Here is a 22,289-nt window from a genome sequence, read left to right as displayed (position 1 = left end):
AAAAAAGCCCTTTATACCATAAAAATTGATCTTTTTCTAGATATGAAGATGCAATACATACATTTTGTAATAGTGGTACACCATGTAGATCAAAATATTTCTCCATCTGTAGTATCCAATTTACCGGATCCTTGCCATCAAACTTCCTCATCTCGCCTTTTCTTGATTTTAAGAGCTCGATCTTGAAATGACTGTAACTCTGTACTTTTAGATCTTTAAGTTCTGAAATTGCGACCTACAATAGCCCTCTATGTCCTCTTTCCAATGCCACCAGTCTGATCGAATTTAGATTCTCCAAGAAAGAGTTATGCACAATCTCCCAAGATGACCTGATTATATACCTTTTCAGAAGATCGAAATTGTATGAAGTTCCACATGTCACTGTTTTGACCTTAGGCCCTAAAAAATATAGACAGGAAACTACAATCTGTCCTCTTTCTGTAACTTCTTACGAAATTTCAATTTGATGCTCAAAACAAAAGTTATGACTATTTTCCCCAGATCACTTGTTTGGAATGTAATTCAGGAGTCTGCACAAAGGCCAACTTCCTCAGATCATATCTCCGCAAATATAGCACAAAAAGCTCTAAAATTTGGACTCGAGATTCAGAATGATTTCAACCCAAATGAGTTTTATTTTTAGCGTCTGAAATGTCATAGAAAAAAGGTTATAGTGAAAATGTCACGATGACCTGTTTGAAGCAGTGAAACCCTAGAATCCAAAGCTCTAATACCAAATGTTACGAAACCAGCTCACAAAAAGATAGAAAAGATAGATGAATGCCTTAGAAATAAGCCTCTTCGAGGGGGAAACCTCCTTTACATTACACAAATGAACAATTCTTAGATGATACAAATGAAAAGACCTCCTTTGTATATATAGGAGTCTAAGAGGTCATAATATAATCAGAGCCGACATAAGAATAATAATGTAAGGGCAAAATAATAACAATAGTGGGCTTCTATGGGGCACAATAGTAACAATATGGGGACTACACGAGTACATCAATATAATAAGGGGGGTGTACTAATAACAATAAGGGGTCACAGTAGTAGTATAGGGGCCTAACAGTTTCCCAGTTGGGCTAGCACAGAGCCTGTTGAGGCTGACACAGGGCCTATGCAGCGCCGGTGTAGAGATAGTCAGGGATAATTGTTTCAGTTGTCGAAATAGCCAGAATTATCGGGTAGAGTGAGGTAATCTCACTAAGTATTTTGGCCAATTTCTTTCTCTGTAACTGGATTGCTAGAAGGGCATCGAGAGTTGTATTCAGAAACCACTGCTTAATAATATAAAACCCTCAGAGTTGTTGCACTAGTTTTCCCACTATTGAATTGTGGTAGCATCGGATGTGCTCTAGCCATGAAAATTGGTGGAGAGGTTAAAGCACATGCGATCTCCAAGACCCAAAAATGGTTTGAGGAAATTCCACCCAGTTAGAGAGATATTAAAATAATTAATATTTTTAATGGGTTTCCTAAGTCTAAACTTAGGAAAATTAAAATATTAATGGGTATTAATATAAAACTGGGTGAGAATGTTCTAAATGACATGGATCAAGCCAAATCTAATCTTAGCCGTTGATTAGAGACTTAATCTCGGTCGTTGAAGACTCAACAGGAAAAGTATAAAAGGAGGCTTGAGGGTCAGTTGGAGATACACCAAGATTGATCAGTTAGTTCGATTTTCTGGAGCGGGGCTTGCTGAGAAAATTCGAACAAGTGATTTGTTGCAGCGAGGGGCAGTGAGTACATAGCAGAGAGGTAGAGATAGTGCCTGAGGGTCAGCGCAGTGACTGAAGAGGCTGACGCAGAGGCAATCAAAGCTATGCAGAGGCAGCAGGAGCCATGCAAAGGCAGCTTGAGATTGCACAGAGGCTAAGAGGCCTGCGTGGGTGACGCAGAAGGCCAGAGAGATGACGCAGAGAGGCAGAAGTCTAACGCAAAGGGTTCAGAAGTTACGTTGAGGCTAGAAGGGCTAACGCAGAGCCTAGGAGAAGCTCCAGAAGGATTTTCGTGGGGCAGACTAGAGCTAAGAGGCTGAATATCTATCTCCGAGACGAGGTATTACTGCCGTGTAACAATCTCTGTTGAGTGAGCCATTTCGGCACCCTAGTTGTACTTAAGAAATCTGCATAATAATAAAACCCTCAGAACTGCTGCATTGGTTTTCCCGCATTGGGTTTTCCTAGGGACATTGTCCAAAAATCACGGTGTCCCTTGTGTGTTTGTCTCAGTATTTTAGTTGATGATCTGTATATGAGTTAAGGTTGCATCTGTGTTTATTTTTAGTATTTATACTTATAAATAACTTGTTAATGTAATAAACAAGTAGGAGAATTTAAACCAGAAGATGCAGTAGGGATTCCTAACAGGTTAGACTTGGAAATTTCAACATGGTATTAAAGGGTTGCAGATCACAGGAGGATTGAAGGCATCAGCGATTCGGAAATTTGCAGCAGTAGCAGTTGTCCCGAGAGAAAGAGTTGCTCCTAAGCAAAAGGCAGCAGAGGAGTGACGCAGAGGGCCTGTGTCATCATTTCGAGCCAGAGAGAGGGCCAGCGCAGAGGCAGAAGAGGCTCACGAAGAGCCACGTCATCCTACTCAGCCAGGTACGCTTGACACAGTTGGCCAGAGGAGTGATTCAGCCTTTGTCGGGATTGCGCACAGCTGGAAGACTCAGTTTCTTCAGTTGTCAGGGCCTAGGGAGCTGTGGGCAAATTATGGATTGGAAAGCTAGTGGGGTGTTGTTTCTGTAGAAGCAGAACAATACCTAACATGACTGAACCAAGGTAGAGGGAGTCATTACCTTGATGGATTTCTAGCCAAGAAATCCAGATCTGAGTTGCAATTGCAAAGAGGATTGGAGAGGAGCGGATCGACAGTTGGAGAGAAGATTTCCAGCAGGGAAATTAGGACTTCGAGGGAGATTTCCAGGATGGAATTCGAAGCTCAGAGGGAGTCCATAAGAGGAGCGGAGATGGCAGTGAACAGACTGAGGGATCAGGACAGGTTGGACGGGGCTTCCAACTTTTTCATCTGGAAGGCCAGGATCCTGGCAGTCCTGGATAGACATCGCATCAAGGGCTTCGCCTTGAGAACCGTGGTTATCCCAGTCGACCCAGCTGATAATGAGAAGTATGAGGATGCAATGGCGAGGGCAAAGTGCATAATCCTTGATGGGGTCAAGGATCATGTTGTACCACATATTGTTGAAAAGAACACAGCAAAAAAGATGTGGGACACTTTGACGACATTATATTAGGGCACTTCCATGTAGCGGAAGATGCTATTGGAGAATCAGCTGTGGTCGTATTAGATGCAGAAGGGGAAGCAGATAGATCTATACCTCCTCAGATTGTAGGAGATTCGTGACCAACTTACTTTCATAGGGGCCATGCCGGATCAGGAGTTCATGGTGAGGAAAGCCCTAAATGCAGTCTCCAAGGAGTGGGAGACATTTGTCCAAGGTATTTTGGGCAGAGCTACTCTTCTAGGATGGGAAGAGATGTGGGCAACTCTTCGCCAAGAAGAGATCAAATAGTTGACCAAGGTGGGGAGTAGTGGGAAGGGAAGTCGAATCAAGAAAGAGGAGAAGGAGGATGCGGCTCTAGCATTTGCGGGACAATGGAGGAAAAGGAAGAAGAAGAACATCTCCAAAGTGAAGTGCTTCCATTGTGGGGAGCTGGGTCATCATGTATCCCAGTGTCCCAGGAAGAAGAACAAGGGAGAGACTTCCGATTCCAAGGCAGCTTTGGCTAAGGCGAAGAAAGAAGTCGAGACTGATGACGACTGTGGTATGAGTTCTCATGCACCTCTAGAGAAGAGGTGGGGTGACATCGAGTTGTATTCAGGAAGACTACAGAAGATGAGGGGCAAGATCCTTGAGGTGCCCAAACTCTTGGATTATATCCAGCTAAAGGAGCCCTTAACGACAGTAGCAGGATGATGAATGTCGGGTAGAAGCAAGATGCAATGGAGCGACAAGGCAGTGCTAGAGTGTAGAGGTTCGTAGCAGCGCAGTGGGGGTTGCAGTAGTGCGAGAGGCACAGAGGTGTTTGTAACAGTGCGAGAGGCACAAAGGTGGTTGTAGAAGTGTGAGAGGCACAGAGGTGTTTTCAGCAGCACAGAGGCAGCAGAGGGAACACAAGATAGCAGCAGAGGTAGGTTCAGCATCAGGAGGCTTCCAGAATGACAAGGATGTCAGAATTTGGGTAGATCCGTTACTTACTTCTTGGTAACTGAGTTGCAGTGCAGTAGTTAGCAGTGGCAATGCTATGTGAAGCATGTTGAGAGGGAGCTACAGTACAAATGTAACAGTGGCAGTGGCAGTGTCATGGGCAACAGTACAGGAAGCAGCAATGCAGTGGATCTTGGGCAACAGGCCAAGCATCAACACAAGTACCAGCGCGAAAGGATCAGTGTGATGTTCAGTGGTGGAGCATTACTAGAGCACATTTCTCGCTAAGAGAGAGTGTTGATTTGTGGTAGCATCAGATGTGCTCTAGCCATGAAAATTGGTGGAGAGGCTAAAGCACACGAGATCTACAATACCCAAAAATGGTTTGGGAAAATTCCACCCAATTAGAGAGATATTAAAATAATTAATATTTTTGATGTGGTTCCTAAGTCTAAACTTAGGAAAATTAAAATATTAATGGGTATTAATATAAAACTAGGTGAGAATGTTCTAAATGACATGGATCAAGCCAAATCTAATCTTAGCCATTGATTAGAGACTTAATCTCGGTCGTTGAAGACTCAACAGGAAAAGTATAAAAGGAGGCTTGAGGGTCAGTTGGAGATACACCAAGATTGATCAGTCTGTTCGATTTTCTGGAGCAGGACCTGCTGAGAAAATTCGAACAAGTGATTTGTTGCAGCGGGGGGCATGAGTACATAGCAGAGAGGTAGAGATAGTATTTGCTGATATTCAAGAGAGGAGAGAAAGAATTTGCTCCATAAAATCAATGTATTAAATTAATGAACAATGGTAATACATGAGCAACCAAATCTCTAATCCCAAAGGGAGGTGGTTATATAGAAATTGTCGAATCTAGAAAATTAGGAAAAAACTAGAAAAGGCTAAGAAAAGCTAAAGGGAGGCCTAAAATAGCAACAATGACTCAAGACAACCTATGCCAACTATCAGCCACGATAAAAGCATGAGGAGGGGCACATTTTCCAAGGAAGGCAACTTTAAAACATGCTAAAATGGTCCGGGGGACCAAATCCCTTGATTTAAGGGGGATTCTTCATGTGGGGCGCCAATCCTCAAATAACTCAAGGGGATGAGGTGTGGTTAGGTGTGAACATGCACTTAGATGTCTAAATGGTTTAGGAAAGTGGTTGGACCAATATTTCCATAATATTAAGCCTTTAAAGGCAAAAAACAAGGGAAAGTTGGTCCACTGAGCTAGTTTACCAAAAACCAAGTGTGAACATGATTTTTAGTGCATATGACTAACTCAAGGATACTTAGGCTAAAAATAAATGTAGATGTTAGGATTATATTCCAACAGCCCCCCTTCATCCTAACTCACTTATCTAAACTGAGTCCCAGCCAAGATGCCATGTTAGGTACTCAGGTACAATAAATAAAAGATCCTCATAAAATGAAGAAAGAGGGAAAACCTCGTGGGAACCCCCCCCCCCAAAAGAAGAAAAAAGAGCTAAGTGGCCAGAAGGACCTATTCAGCTGTCTCCACCACTCCAAGCATAGCTCTCAGTTCTGAAAAATCCTTTTCAGTGAAAGATTTGGTGAAGATGTATGCAACCTGCTACTCAGTGGGGCAGTACTGCAGTGATATGACTCGGTCCCAGATCAGCTCGCGGATGTAATGCATGTGAATCTCGATTTGCTTGGTCCTCTGCCTCTGAACTGGATCAATTGATATCTGAACGGACCCTTGATTGTCACAAAATATGATAGTCGAAAGTGGATACTAAATAGCAAACTCGGAGAGAAGCCCCTGCAACCAAACAGCCTATGTAGCTGCATTCACTGCACCTCTATACTCTGCCTCGGCTGTAGATAAAGCAATCGTGGATTGCTTCTTGCTAGACCAGCAAAAAGGCCCTGAACCAAAGCTGAAAACATAACCAGAGGTGGACTTGCGGTCTGTACCATCGCCAGCCCAATCAGAATCTGTGTACCCAATCAGTGAAAGTGGAAAATTTGCAGCATAAAAGGTACCAAACTGGAAGTAACTTTCACATATCTAAGGATTCTCTTTGCAGCTTTCCAGTGAAGCTCATGGGGCTCCTGCATATATCTGGAACAAACTCCTACTGCAAAAGATATATCAGGTCGGGTGTGAGTAAGATACAACAAACTCCCAATCAACTGTCGATACAGTGTATCGTCCACCAAAGGTGTAGTACCCGCATCCTCAAATTTGATCCCCGAAAGAAAGGGAGATGTTGCTGGCTTGCATTCTGTCATCTGAAAGCGAACAAGTAGATCTGATGCATACTTAGACTGTGCCATCTTGATCCCTGAAGTAGACTGAGAAACTTCAAGACCAAGAAAGTAGTGCAACATTCCCAAATCTGTCATGGAAAATCGATCGTGCAATGTTGATTCTGCCGAATCAATAGCTGAGGTAAGGTTCCCTGTCATTAGTAAATCATCTACACAAAGTAATATCAGCAAAAGGGAATCATCATGTTGTAGCAAATAAACATGCGGATCAAATTTGTATCGAATGAACCCAATGGAAAGCAGGAAAGAATCCATCTTTGCATACCAGGCTCTGGGAGCCTGTTTTAGGCCATACAAAGATTTCTTTAATTTGCAAATGATGGAAGAGTTTTGAATGTATCCCTGTGGCTGCTCCATATATATCTCCTCCTTGAGATCTCCATGAAGAAATGCACTCTTTACATCCATGTGATGAACTTCCCATCTTCGAGAAGCAGAAATGGCTAAAACTAGTCGAATGGAGTCCATTTTTGCAACAGGTGCAAATGTCTGTATATAGTCTATGCCATGTACCTGTGAGTATCCTTTTGCAACAAGTCGAGCTTTATACTTGTTGATCTCACCATCTGCAGCGATCTTTGTTCGACAGATCCATCGGCATCGAACAAGCTTTCTTCCTTTTGGAAGTGGAACCAAGTCCCATGTGGTTTTTTCCATGACAACAGAGTACTCTTCTTCCATGGCAACCTCCCAAAGCGGGTTTCCAGCAACCTCAGAGTGTGACTGTGGATCTGAACCAAGTGTCATATAGCAATGTATGGGAAGTAATGGTTCAATGGCAGCCAGGGCTTGAGGAGCCCCAAAAAACTGTGATCTAGTCCTTCTCGCATCCGCAGGATCACCGACTAGTTCACCCGCATCTTGCAGGGTTTTCTTTGCCCAAGTTGGCAGCTGAGTTGGAGCAGCCATGACCTGCTCCTCATCCTCTGAATCAGACCCAAGAGGCTTCTCTGATGGCTGCTCTGAAGTGCTCGAAGAAGTTTCAGACTCCTCCTCATCAGTGGCAACAAGCAGTTCCTCGGCAAGGTCTGCTGAAAAATCATGCAATGATTCTTCTTCAAACTTCACACTTCGAGCTACAAGGAACTTTTCAGTGTGAGAGTCCAACAATCTATATCCTTTGACACTGTCAGGATATCCAACAAAGATACATTCAACACTTTGAGGCTCCAAAGCCTTCCTCTTATCTATCGAAATGTGAGCCCATGCTCGTGAACCAAAAATGCGAAAGTGCGACACTTTCAGTTTCTTACTGGTCCAACATTCAAATGGAGTGGTGCCTTTGAGTGCTTTGTGAGGAATGCGGTTCTGAATGTATGTTGCACAATTAATAGCTTCAGCCCATAGCTTAGGAGCTAATGATTTGGACTGTAGCATACAATTGGCCATCTCTTTTAACGACCGGTTTTTCCTCTCCGCGACACCATTCTGCTGTGGTGTATATGGCACTATGTGTTGTAGCTGTATACCTGCATCAATACAAAGTTGCTACACATCTTTGTTGACATACTCCCCCCCATTATCAGTATGGAGTATCTTAATCTTACACCCAGACTCATTCTCAACAAGTGCTTTAAATTCTATAAGGCATTCAAATACTTCCGATTTTAATTTCAGAAAAAATACCCAAGTAAAGCGAGAGAAATCATCTATGAAGGTGAGTACATATCGAGCCTTACTGATTGAAGGCTACAAGAATGGGCCTGTGATGTCACTGTGAATCAGCCCAAGAGGTGAAGAAGCTCTCTGTGCCTTCCCTTTGTCAAACTTTTGCTCCAAATGCTTGCCAAGAATGCATCCTTGACATACACCGCTTGTGAATTTAATAGCGGGCAATCCTTCTACCATGTTTTCCTTGCTAAGTTGATGCAAGTACTTATAGTTTAGATGGCCAAATCTTTCATGCCATAACCTGCTGATATCATTAGATTGTGACAAAAATACAATGCTAATAGATTTAGGAACAAAGTGGGAGAAGAAATACAAACGAGAATCGTGATCTGCAATTCCATGTGCAAGCTATGAGCCCGTGGAAATGTCGGTAATCACTGCAGAGTCCGAAGTGAACTCCACCTTCCTTCCAGAGCTAGAATGAGTGATCTAATATATCGAGAGAAGATTTGCGGACAACGAGGGAACATGAAGCACATTTGTGAAGCAGCCCCCTTCAAGGTCTACAATTCCTTCTCCGCACACCTTTGCGGGTGTGGCATCTCCCAAGTAAATTGGGGATCTAGTGCTTTCTTCGATGGAGGAAAATTCATCTTTTGATGCAGCCATATGGTTCGATGCACCTGAATCAAGGATCCAAGCTGATGGAGTGGATGTGACAGCCATTAAAGCATGACCATCTCGTGCTCTCCCTCTCCCATCTCCCGTTCTGTTATCATCCTTCTTCTTTGCATTCTCGGGCACGGTGAGATTGTGCTGCTGCAATTGCTTAGCCATCTCATCGATTGTTTTCCTCATGCAATTTTCTTCGAGATGAAAACCTTTGGAACAGTAGCTGCAAAGTGTTCTTTCCTTCTTCTTCTTACCCTTAGGCAAAGAAGAGCTCTCTGAAGATTGTATGGGTCTCTCCTTCTTCGATTCATTAAATTTACCCTTCCCTTTTTGCTTGTCTCTTCCACTGCTCTTTGGAGCATCAGTAGCCACAAGTGCTTGGTTCTTTGAATGCTTGATGGCACCCATTTGGACTAACTTAGCTTTCTCTTGAGTCAATGCTGCAATGAAGTCATTCAATGGAGGCATTTTCCATTTTTCTTGAGTCAATTTAGATGCTTGAAAAGACGATACAAATACGGAATATTCAGGGCCTAATTTTGAGAGAATCGAAAGGATGAGTTGATCTTCCTCTTTCTTGACTCCACATGCATCAAGTTCAACGAGGAGGGATTTAAACTTGGTGAAGTATTCTTGCAGGTTGCTAAAATGAGTTGGACTAAAGGATATGAGTTCATTCTCCAGTTGATGCACTCTACTTGATGCACTCTCATTTCATCTTGCTTGCTGAATAGTCCTTCCAATGTGGTCCAGACCGCATCGGGAGTAGTGGCTCTGCTGACATGAAAGAGGAGTTCTCTGGAAATTGATAGGAATATCAGCCCAATTGCTTCATCTAATTTATTGAAATACTTGATCTTCTCCACTGCAGAAGTCGGTTCAATCTCTGTTCCCATTGTTACCCTGTAAAGCCCTTTGCTTCAGAGGAGCAGAGTGATCTCTGTCTTCCATTCGAAGTAATTGAAAGGATTTAGAATGAGTTTTGTGGGCTGAGAGAGATGATCCATTGCTGCTTGTTGCACCTCCTGATGATCTATACCTACAAATAAAACCATGTACAATCCACTAGATTCGAACTAGCTCTGATACCATGTAGAATTCCTATAGAAACTCCAACAGATCTAAAATTCTAGTTAAATTAAACACAAGTAATTTGTTGATATTCAAGAGAGGAGAGAAAGAATTTGCTCCATAAAATCAATGTATTAAATTAATGAACAATAGTAATACATGAGCAACCAAACCTCTAATCCCAAAGGGAGGTGGTTATATAGAAATTGTCGAATCTAGAAAACTAGGAAAAAACTAGAAAAGGCTAAGAAAAGCTAAAGGGAGGCCTAAAATAGCAACAATGACTCAAGACAACCTATGCCAACTATCAGCCACGAGAAAAGCATGAGGACGGGCGCATTTGCCAAAGAAGGCAACTTTAAAACATGCTAAAATGGTACAGGGGACCAAATCCCTTGATTTAAGGGGGAATCTTCATGTGGGGTGCCAATCCTCAAATAACTCAAGTGGATGAGGTGTGGTTAGGTGTGAACATGCACTTAGATGTCTAAATGGTTTAGGAAAGTGGTTGGACCAATATTTCCATAATATTAAGCCTGTAAAGGCAAAAAACAAGGTTAAGTTGGTCCACCGAGCTAGTTTACCAAAAACCAATTATGAACATGATTTTTAGTGCATGTGGCTAAGTCAAGGATACTTAGGCTAAAAAATGAATGTAGATGTTAGGATTATATTCCAACAACATGCAGCAGAAGTGACTTACAGCAGTGTTAGGTGGCAGCGCTCCTGGAGCCTCGATGCGTTATCCTTTGAAGGACTAAGGGGCAACTAGTGAGCAGTACGGGAGCGAAGGAACGGCAGGACAAGATACGACATAGAAGCTGTAGCGAAGATTTTCATTGTATCTTATATGCCATAGACTGTTGGATTATTCAGATTGGTTTAATATAACGAAGATTGGGTTGTACATTACTGTACAATATTTTGCTAAAAATTGTCTATACTTGTGAATATGTGATTTATTGCTTCATATTTTCCATTGTGCAAAGTAGTTCTTGTTGAAATTCTTGGTTTGGTAGCATCAGAGATTATAAGATTCTATCCTAGACCCAAGATCGTGGAAATTCAACAAAAGGAACTTGTCAAGGAAGCTTTATGTCTTGGCCTTGGAGAGGCAATTAGGTCAAGGGTCTTGGTCTTGGTGTTCGTCAATTGAAGTCTCTATAAAAGAAGAATTAGTTTGTGTTTTCCTCAAAATTGGTAGAGGTTTTGGCCCCGGCTGATAGCCTACATTTTGTGTCTATTGAAGTAAAACGCATTCACAAGCAGTTATCATTACTAGAGAAATCACCTAATCTTGATGCCCTAGATTTCTCAACAACTTTTTAGTGCTTGGACGAGATGTTCTTATCATCTTGGACCTGCTATTCTCCACTCACCAGTTACATTCCTAGTGCTCATCAGTTATTCACAGTGGTGTATCATTTCCCCATGCCCCTGATCTCAGATGCGCTGGATGATGTTGCATTGATTAGTGGTTGTTATGGTTTCATTGCTTAAACTCCTCATCTGAAAATGACACTAAGGTTTCATTTGGTTGTGTAGATATCGTCATTAGAGGGATTCTTTATCACTTTTAACTTAGTAAAAATGTTACCATTTTACTACTTCTAACCATTGGGACATAATTACTTTTGGATAAGTGTGTCATTAAGCTAAACCACTAGGTACTACCAAGGAATTAAGTTGGGTAGTGTGAATATATCCTTTAACACTTTCCATTTAACGCCTTTTCATTTTCCATTCTATCCATAATTCCCTTAACGTATTGTTAACTCACCAAAGATCATCCAAAGAAGGTCATCATCATTTAAAAAATAAATAAAAAATTGCAAGCCTCAAAAATCAAACCAAGCCAAATAAAGGGCTAAAGAGGTAAAGAGAAAAATAAACTACCTCGTCATGGTCATCCCCCTTCAAAAGTCCTAAGAACAAAACTTCTATCCAAAGAAAGAGGACTTGAAAAAAAATTGAAATGAAAATAAATAAAAAAATAAAAGGAAGTGGAATTGTGTGTAGGTCGAAGTAGCAAAGGCTCCATCTCGCAAGGCTTTGCAAATAAAGAAGATTTCTAGCCACAGTTTAATCAACCAGTTGGACCAAAATTATACCCTAAACACTTTTTATGACTTTGGAAGTTAGTCCATATGTCATTCTTATGTCTCCTTCATAAAAAAATAATAATAATGTCATCCACATACTTGAACTTAGAGGACCCGTGAAATACTTTCTGTTCTAGCCCAAAGACGTATGCAACAGAGGTAAGGTTGTCTCCTTAGTTAGGTTCTTGAGTAAATTGGTAACATTGGCTAAGTTTCTTGTGGTTAATTTATCTTGTATATGTTAGTGTCTAACCACTGGTTGAAGTTGGACATGTTGTTGAAGGTGCAGAACTAGACATTGTCAATCTTATCAACTAACATGAGAACCTACATGATGTTCCATGGTCTACATCGACATTATTTGAAGCATTATTCCTAATGTGTAAAGTTTTGCTAACACAGGTGGAATTTTAATTACCTATGTGCAAAAACAATAAATAAAAAAAAATAAGAAAGAGAAGGGATGGAATTAAAAATCTGATGTAAAAGAATCAGTTGGTCAAATGAAGACAACTAATTCTATTTTTCTAGAAGTTTCAAAATCATTTTAACTATTTTATTATTTAAATTGACCTTCTAGAAAAAGGGAAATTTTATTATTATTTCATTTTGAGCACATCAAAAGTTTAGTTACCACTTGTATTCTCCCATGGTATTTGATATTCCATGGAATTGTAACTCCTTACTCTATAAAAAGAAGACACTCTATCTCACTTAGCGTCAGATTTTTTGGAGAAGTAATAAAATTATTGCAGTTTTTTAAATATTCTTCTTTTGTTCTTTTATTTTATTTGTTAGGATACATCAAGGCAGCATTTTTAAGGCGTATCACTCATTTTTAATCATTTACCAGGTGATATCATTTATGTTTATTGGTTCATTGATTCGAATGTATAAGGGGAATCATTGTTAAAATTTCCCCTTATCATTTGTCTTCACATGTAAATGATTATCTTGACTTCGTTAAATTAATTTTTTTTAAGATTTAATTCCTTTAAAGATTGTTGTTTTGTTGTACCTTGTAGGTGCTCTGATTTTTCTCTCATACTTATAGTGGAAGAAATTCGTAATACCATTTTTGGGAGTGAATAAGTGCAAAGGAAGAAATCATCACCACGGTAAACAATGTCAACAGTCGAGAGAATTTGGTACACAGTTATCCCATCTTATTGTCAAATTAGGCTAGGTGAGTGTGCAAAACCCAATAATTTCTAGGGCCAAAGGCACATCGCAGGCAGCGTCCAGAAATACCCATATCAATTCTTGCCTATTCACACCAACATCAACATCAATGCAGTGTAATCAAAGTTTAAGCACCTTACCACCAGCAAAACCCGCAGGATAACATCCTCCAATTCCACCAGCGAAACCCGCGGGGTTGTCATCTTGGCACAGGCCGGCCGATCTGATCAGAACCTATATGTAACATTACGGCTACCCCGAAGGAAAAAAGAGCATCGAAGAGATCAAGGACGCGGAATTCAGAAGATTAAACGCAGGGAATGACCGTCACACTGTCGAGGGAAAAGGAAAATTCCTAAAGCCAAAGTATTTTTGGGCCGTTCAATAGCCGAAGCAAACTGGCCAACACAATCTCCATTCCTCTTCTGATTGGATATATGAGGCGAAGGAAATTTGATTTCAGCAATCGCCATATTTAATTTTTTGGTTTTCGTTTCAGTAACCTTAATAATTTCTAAACTTTTCGCATATATGTTGTTGGTTGTTTAATCATTTTCTGTTTCCAGCTTTTCTTCTACTATATATATAGAGAACTTGCATACTACATAGCACTGTGTGCAAAGGGCAGAATAACATTCTGCAAGAGGGGATAGAGGATTAAGTGCAAACGGCAGAGTGAGCATGATTGCAAAGGAAAAAGTGAGCAATGTTTTCAAGAGCAGCGTGGTGAGCAGTGTGAGTAGTGTGGTCAGCAGTATGAGCAGAGCAGTGTGAGCAGTGTGGACAACAGTTAGAGCAGTGAACAGTGAACAGTTAACAGTGAGCAGTGCGAGAGCAGCAAGCAAGCAGCAACAAATGCATTCAAACATGACAAAGGAACCAGAAATTTCAGAACATGTGGAGACAAATGATTTAGGACAAGTGAAAATTGTCTCATCCGCCAAAGCTAGGAAGTGGTTTGGGTCCATGCCAAACAATATCGGGTTATTTTAAAATGAAGAATAGTCTATTTAAAATGGGAGAAAACAAGGAAGAAACGGTCTAAAAAAAAAGGTAATCAAGCCCTTCACAAAAAGCACTCAAACAAGTCTCCTCCACAAGCACGTGGCAACAAGAAGTCCAAAGGAAAAGTCGTCGATGATTCTGCCTTATATAGTCCCACATCCACACCTCTCACCTAGTCATCTGATCTTTATGTGAAAGAATTGTTAAATGCAAAACAAAGGTTGGAGGTTTTAGAAGCTAAAGGGCAAGAAAGAGATCATAAAATTCATATAATAACGGCTGAGAACAAGGCATTAGCAGAAAGCAATAAAATTTTAAAAGAACAAGTGGCATTGCTACAGGAAGCTCTCCTGATAGGGAAGACAGAATGGCAACGCATGAAGGCGGATGTGCAAAACATAAAGAAATCTGTAGTGGAAAGTACAGAGGTGGTGAATGTGAAATCATCCCAGGATAAAGGGAAAATGATTGCCCAAATAAACAACCATGAAGAGAACGCAAGAGAAGAAACGAAAGGAGATTCCACCAAAGTTTCCAAAACTTGGGCTCAAGTTATTAGCAATTCTACTAATAAGGAAGGAGAAACAAATATTCAGGTTGACAACATGCAAGACAATGAAGGCAAGGAAAGACAAAATAGGGCAGCAAACATAACTATTAAAGGGGTGAAAGACTGTGGGAAAAATGAATGTACTCTTGACCTTGCAAGAGACTTCTTGAAAGACAAGTTGCTATGGCAAGGACAAATATGGCAAGCATGGAGGGTGGGTAAGTTTAAAGGGGAGAGAGACAGGCCCATAAAAGTCATTATGCCTAGCTTGCGTGATAAATATATTATTCTAAGCAAGAAACATCTCTTGAGGGGTTCTCGTTTTTTCCTAGAAGAAGATTTAACTGTAAAACAACAAGAGAAAAGAAGGGAGGAAATTTTAAAGGTTAGTGCAGCAACAGATGAAGGAAAAAGAGCATGGATTTATAAAGGCAAAGGCATGATGGTAATAAAGAAGAGGCAACAAACTCTTCAACAGGGAATCAGAAAGCAAGGTCAGTATGGGAAAACGGGGACAAAGACTCAAATGTGAGTCTTGCATGTCAAAATAAATAGCATTCAAGTCATACCCAGGTTTCCTTAAGAGTAGTTTGTTGGAACTGCAGAGGTTACCCATGGAGACGAGGACCTGGGTTAGGGCCTATTGCGGAAAATAGAGACATAATTTGCCTCATAGAAACACATGAGCATGAAGGGTGCAAGACACCTTTGTTTGAAGGATACTGGAAGATGGCAGTGTGGAACAAGGCAACAGGGAATGGCAAAGGGCATGGGGGTATCATGGTTTTAGTAAGGGAGAAAGAAGGTCGTCTCATTCAGTTAGAAAAAGAAGACTTAAATAAGCAATTCATTTGGTTTAAAATATCAGAAAATGGAAACCACATCAAAATTGCAGCATGCTATTTTGCGCCACAGGTTTCAAAAATCTACAAAGGTAGACGGCTTGACCACAAAGATCCATTTGCAACTTTAAAAGCGGATATTGCAACATATTCGCAGCTAGGTGAAGTCCTTATAGTGGGTGCTTTCAATGCTAGGACTGCAAGTGAGCAAGCTAGCATTCTTTGTTGTAAAGATGATTGTGACCCTATTTGGCTTACAAAAGAAAGTAATCATTAGTGGGAAATAATTTCAGAGGACAAGGGTTGCAATCTCTTTGGTGAACAATTGCTTACCCTATGTGGGGCCTTTGATTTAGTCATTTGTAACAGCTTGACTAGATGGGCAAAGTCCAGTAATTTCACTTGCAATACTTACAATGGAGCAAGTGTGGTAGATTATGTAATTTGCTCACATGGTTTGTGTGAGAAAATGGAAGAAGTTTTGGTTGGAGATCAGTTGTGGGATTTAAAATCAGATCACAAGCCAATTTATTTATGTTTCTTTGGATTGGAAAGAAACAATTATAGTCAAAAATTCAGCATGTCCAACAAAATCTCCCACGGGGCAGAATTCTTTTGACCCCAGAAAATTGTAACACCTTAAAAATGACACTATAGAGGCTCTTTGAGAAGGAGAAAATTACAATTCACAGCCTTCATAGTCATGAATTAACACATTTAATTCAATGCGCACTTGCAAAGTGCAAAAGAACAAAAATTAAGAAGTCTGAAACAAATTGCTTTCCGGTTAATGCTTGGTTTGACGAGGAATGCAAAAAGGCAAGGAGAATGTGGAAAGAGTCAAACAAGGATAACATAAAGCTCAAATCTTACAAGAAGTTATTAAGCAAGAAAAAGGTTGATTTCATGGTTTCAAGGAGGGAATAACTAATCTTCGTTGGGAAAAATAGTCCCAAATTATTTTGGAAGGAGCTCCAACCGAAAAATATACAAATTGGAAATAATATTACAACTTGTAAATGGTTTGTCTATGCAAGACAACTCTATGAGCATGTTCCCAAGGTTGACTCTCCCCCCTTGGTCAACACTGATACTGAACTCTTCATGGTACAAGAAGTAGAGATGGGTATCAAGAAGTTGGGTGTTGGAAAAGCAAAAGACTTAGCTGAACTCCAAGCAGAATATCTAAAGTGGGGCTCAAAGATTCTTGCACCTCACATGACAAAAATCTTCAGCAACATCATACAACAAGGGCTCCCCACAGAGTAGACAACAGTGTGGCATTACCACTTTTCAAGAGCGGTGACATCAATAATCCCTCCAATTATAGGACCATCATGATAAACCCTTTGTTTGCAAAGCTATTTGGAAGCATGCTAGAAAACAAAATTAGCAAGTGGGCAGAAGAAAGAGATAAGCGTGCTAAAGGGCAAGCAGGTTTTAGACCTAAACATTCCACAATTGATCATTGCATAACTTTAAGGCACATCATTGAAAAAGTTTGGGAGAAAAAGGAAGAAGTCTTTTGTTGCTTTGTTGATTTCAGAAAAGCGTTTGACTCGATTCCTAGGGATAAACTTTGGCAGAGAATGGAGGAACTTGGGGTTCCTAAACATTTGAGAGCAGCTGTGCATAGGCTGTATGAAGAGGTGAAAGTCAAAATTAGAACTTCAGCAGGCATTTCTGAAAGTTTTAGAAGCGATATCGGGGTCAAGCAAGGTTGCCCACTGTCTCCTACCCTTTTTGGTTTATATATCGACAAGCTTGAGGAGTGGTTAAATTCACAAGGGGATGATGGTATCTATTTGTGCAAGTTTGTTATAAGGCTTCTTTTGTATGTAGATGACCTTATTCTGAATCCTAAATCGGCTCTTGGTTTGCAAGAGCACTTACTATCCCTTAAGCATTTTTGTAGAAGTGTGGGGATGCAAGTCCATATTAGCAAAACGAAAGTAGTGGTCTTCTCTAAGAAAAGAAAACATAACCAGCATAAGTTCTACTTTGAAGGCAACATTCTGGAAGAAGTTGCGGATTACAAATACCTCGGAATTGAATTCAACAAAAATCTAAGCTGGAATGGTTGTAGAAAGAAAAGAACTTTGGGGGGTTGGAAAGCATTTTATGCTTTTCAAAATAGGTGTAGAGAGGCAGAGTTATGGGACTGGAAAACCACTCAAACTCTTTTTAGGCTTCTAGTGATTCCGATGATTCTCTATGGTTGTGAACTGTGGGCTAGCAATACCTCCGACATGTAGTGGAGACAAATTGAGAAAATTCAGAAGTGTTTGATTACAAACAAATTTAAGATTAAAAGTGCAGTTTATTATGATATCTTGTTAAGTGAAACAGGGACTGCTCCTATTGAAGCAATTGCTATGGTGCGAGTCATAAGGTGTTTAAAAAAAATTGAGCAAATGGAAGAAGGTAGATGGCCTAAGGTTGTCTTTAATGATAGATTGTGCAAGAGCAAAAAAACTTGGATGCAGCGAAATAACAAATGGTTTAGTAAATGGGGTGTTTGCTTGAATGCATGTCCCATAAACAACAAAGAGATAAAAGCTTTTGTTATGGAAAAGTTCCACAAACGTACTTGGGATAAGGGGCTAGGAAGAAAGAAAAATTACTATATTGAAGTGTTTAATCCCACTCATAATCATCAACCAAAAGCATACATAGAGGACAATATCTCTTGGGGAGCCACAATTCTTATTGCTCAGTTAAGGACTAATTCTCATCAACTCCGTTGTGAAACAGGGCGCTGGAAAAGGCCAAAGGAAGTGTGGGAGGAAAGGGTATGCATTTTTTGTTCTTCTGGAAAAGTGGAAACAGAAAAACATTTCATTTTAGAATGTGAGGCCTTCAAAGACAACAGGGGAAGTTATGCAGGTACGCTGGCAGCTAGCTCTTGGGATAATCTATTTAGCGAGGGGTTTGTCAAGAAGTTGGGAGCATTTATTGTGAAGCTTCACAGAAAAAGGCCGAATACATCAAGCAGATGAAGAAGCAATCTATCCCACAGGGTATCTTTAGCCTCGTAGACGTTAAAATAATTTATTTTCTTCTTTTTCATACTCAAAGTGGGAGAAATTCGTAATACCATTTTGGGAGTGAATAAGTGCAAAGGAAGAAATCATCACCATGGTAAACAATGTCCTCAGTGGAGAGAATCTGGTACACAATTATCCCATCTTATTGCCATAGGATTTTACTATTTATCCTTAAAAAAATATGATTTTGAAATGAGGTTTTAATTTGAAATGATTTCACGATTTATCTTTAAAAAAATATGATTTTGAAATGAAGTTCTAATTTTTATTTCAAATTAGCTTAGACTTTAGAAAAATGATTTGATTTTATTAGGTAATATGTTTAATTTTTATTTTAAATTTTAAGTAGGTTTAAAATTTTCAAATAGGATTTTAAATTTCAATAAAATTTATGTATATATAAATCAAAGTTTAAAGAAGGGCATCCACCTACCCTTTTACCCTAAATCGATTGAGCCCACTCCTCTCTTTCTCCTTGCGTGGGCTATTCCCCCAGCCGTCGCCCTTGGAGGCACGACGGCAGCCCGTCCTCTCTCCACCGGTTTCATTAAGGCTGCAGCATCCACAGTTCCTGTCTCCCTGATCCGACACCCCCTCTGCAGACATACACCCCGCAATAACTGACACATCTCCCCGTCTCCTCATGAAACCCATTAGACTGTCCTGGCTCTCATCAAATTCCCGAAGCCGGAGGCATCAAAGCACAGATGCCTATAACTATATCGTCAGCATATCGGGCATAACGAACCACAGGATTGGTGTTGCGAAACGGAACATCGCCAGCCCAAACGAATGCAAATATATGTTAAGCAGCACCAGGAGAGAGGGAACATCCGTGTGCAATCCTTTTGATTCGACCGAATAATTATAATTTCTTCTATTTTTATCATAAATATTCGTCCTGAGAAACGAATTGATGAGATTTAGTATATCGACAATGATTTTGCATGATTAGATTATCAAAACTTTTGACTATATCTGTTTTGATCAATTATATCGACTAAAGTGGGTTTCCACACTATGTTCCTTTCGAAAATCGGTGAGAGCTTGAAAAAAGGGTTTCCGTCCATTACCGAATCAAAATTATAGACTCATTCACCCTTATATTAAACTTTGATAAAATCTGGGCACAAAATTTTGATTGGATTCCAATTGCTCTGAAAACATATCAAAAGGATTGCACACGGATTCTGAAATCATCTGGTTACTTAAATTAAATATCAAAGATAGAAGCATATATTTCCTGCACCATTTGAAATTATTGAGCAGCCATATTGTGATTATAAATCAGGCATATTTGATGAAACGGTTTCTTTTTGTTTGGAAGGCCAAAGTGCAGTAATGATGGGGATTTAAATGGTGTAGTCTAAATGATTTTTTTCACGATATTTTTTCTGGTTAATTTTAATCAAAAAACTTAATTTTAAATTGTTGAATCTGCATAATTTGAATTCCCCTGGGATTTTTCAGGGTGCTGAATCTATTTATGCATTCAAAAATGTATTTTAAACAACAAAAAATCTTGAAATTATATTGTCGGATTTTGGTGAATTCCGATGAAAAATACTATCTATACCCATTTAAATTTACAAATTTTCAAAATATGCAATGAGGTTGCAATTATTTAAAAATCTTGAATCCAGTTGTTTATCTAAGTGCCATTTCTAAACGTTAAAAAATGAACTATACTTGGATTCACGATCTTCCTCAAATGAAATGAACTATACTTGGATTCACGATCTTCCTTAAATAGGTTCCTAGTGTGCATCTTAATGGCTTGCAAAAGGACTGAAATTGGTGGCACATAAAATTTGCATGAGTGATCATTGACTATTTCCGTGGGACTCTCATATAATGACATTTAAATTGCAAATTCAAGATATTTGGACATGAACATTTACTTGGGTATTTTATATTTGGTCGAATTAAGATACGAATGCTTTGGATGTTTCAATGATAAATCAAGTACTTTATTGTTATCATTACAATTAAAGTTGCTTGACATAGAGAGAAATTTCAATAGTGTACAATAATTGCTTAGAAAAATTGCACAGATCGTTCCTGGTGTTTATGGAAATAATATGATGAATGGGTTTAGCTTATAAATTCATATTATGTTCATGAATCTCTTTCACACATTGAATGGTCAAATATTTAGTCTTCTCTGATTGATCATAAATGATTCATGGATTTTAACTTATACCCAGCGATGAACATAGAATTGAAATTAAGCATACGAAACCCCCCTTAGGTTAGGAAAACTTTGTACAATCCAAAACCTAGAAATGAGGGGCAAAGTTGTCAAGGTGATAGATAGTAGGGTGTAGGGTGGCTTTGCCTATTTGTGTCCATAGGTTTTGCCCTTTGTGAGATTGGACTTTTGCTCCAGCGAGAGCCTGTGAGACAACAAGGCCAAGATGGACAATCATGAGACAAACTTTGAGGCTCCTTGAAGCTCTCCTGCCATATAAAGTTGATGGTCCCTAATATAAAAGAGAAATTCAATGACGGGTGCTTGTAAAATAAATCTTAGCAAATAAGATGGGGCAGGTTGTTGCACTTTTATATTAATAAATTTCCCATAGATATGGTGTAGCTCCCAACAATATTGTCATAAATGAAACCGAATATTGTGGGAGGTCACTCTCCATAATCATGCCTAGAGACCCAAGCACATAATGCTCTTGCATTAGAAAGATGAGAATGAATGACCATATGAGCAAGGGGTATTTATCGTGTGTTCATTCCCTTACAAACCCTCCTAGCCAACATTAACTATATTACTACGCACTCCTAATGGAGGCCTAACAACGTTAATACATCATGCCAACAACTCTTATTAGGCTTGATTGACTCTTGAGTCTAATTGCCGTGTGAATGGCATCTTCTAAAATTAGTGTGATCCTTTTTTCCTTTTGTAAAACCTTTATTAATCAGTTAAAATATGTAAAACCTTCATTAATTAGTTAAAATATAATATTTTATTCATATTAGTAAGGGAAGCTATAGATAAATAAAGGTAACAGGTCATTGTTGCCTATAATGAGAACTAAAAGACATAAATCAATAATGAAAGTTCCATATTTGCTATCACATTTAGCTTTACTTGATGTCTGCGTGATTTTCTAATCCGTCGAATTCCATGAGTTATTTATGTGGTGATTCTTACCTCTTTTGTCATGTTTACATTAGAAATTATGAAAAAATTCAAAGAGATGTAATCATGAATAATTTAAACGCACTAGACTTCCAAGTAAATATTCTTGCCATGACCCAAGATATTGATTTGTTAACTTCCATAATAGTCTCAACTAGCTTGAACTTCGCAAGACTCGGACACTATATAAGAAAACCTAAATGGTAAAAACTTGTTTTTTCTCGTAGTTTCATATAGCTCATGGTAAAAACGATAGTTTAAAACTTTAATCCAATAAAAAATAAGTTATTTCTTTAAATGATGCCTCAAAACGATTTTGACAAGGTTGCCGAAAAGGAAACATAAAGATATGACTTGAAGTTGAATTTTATATAAACACAAATAGGGCATTAACCCACTAGTAAGGTCCATGGGGTTTCAATTTATCCAACAAAATTGCTCTCCAGTGGCCGTCCATCCACACAAATAACATGAGATCAAAAGGGATGAGACAAAGTGCAATCCCAAGCAACTTTGGTGGAATGGATACTTTCTTCCATTGGTGGGTCACGACCTTTTTATTGAAT

General features: G+C 39.4%; 1 protein-coding gene across 5 annotated transcripts in view; it reads right to left on the bottom strand.

Annotated features, from left to right (window-relative positions):
• The window catches only part of DAW1 (Transducin/WD40 repeat-like superfamily protein), a 333,355-nt gene that overhangs the window by 195,418 nt on the left and 115,648 nt on the right, over positions 1-22,289 (bottom strand). The gene's annotated exons all lie outside the window — the stretch shown is intronic.

This window comes from Pinus tabuliformis, chromosome 2_2, assembly GCF_031772625.1.
Source record: "Pinus tabuliformis cultivar Carrire ecotype Pingquan chromosome 2_2, CPIR1, whole genome shotgun sequence".
Taxonomy (NCBI): Eukaryota; Viridiplantae; Streptophyta; class Pinopsida; order Pinales; family Pinaceae; genus Pinus; species Pinus tabuliformis.
The sequence above is the reverse complement of the archived record's forward strand: the minus strand, read 5'-3'. Positions and strand labels throughout refer to the sequence as shown.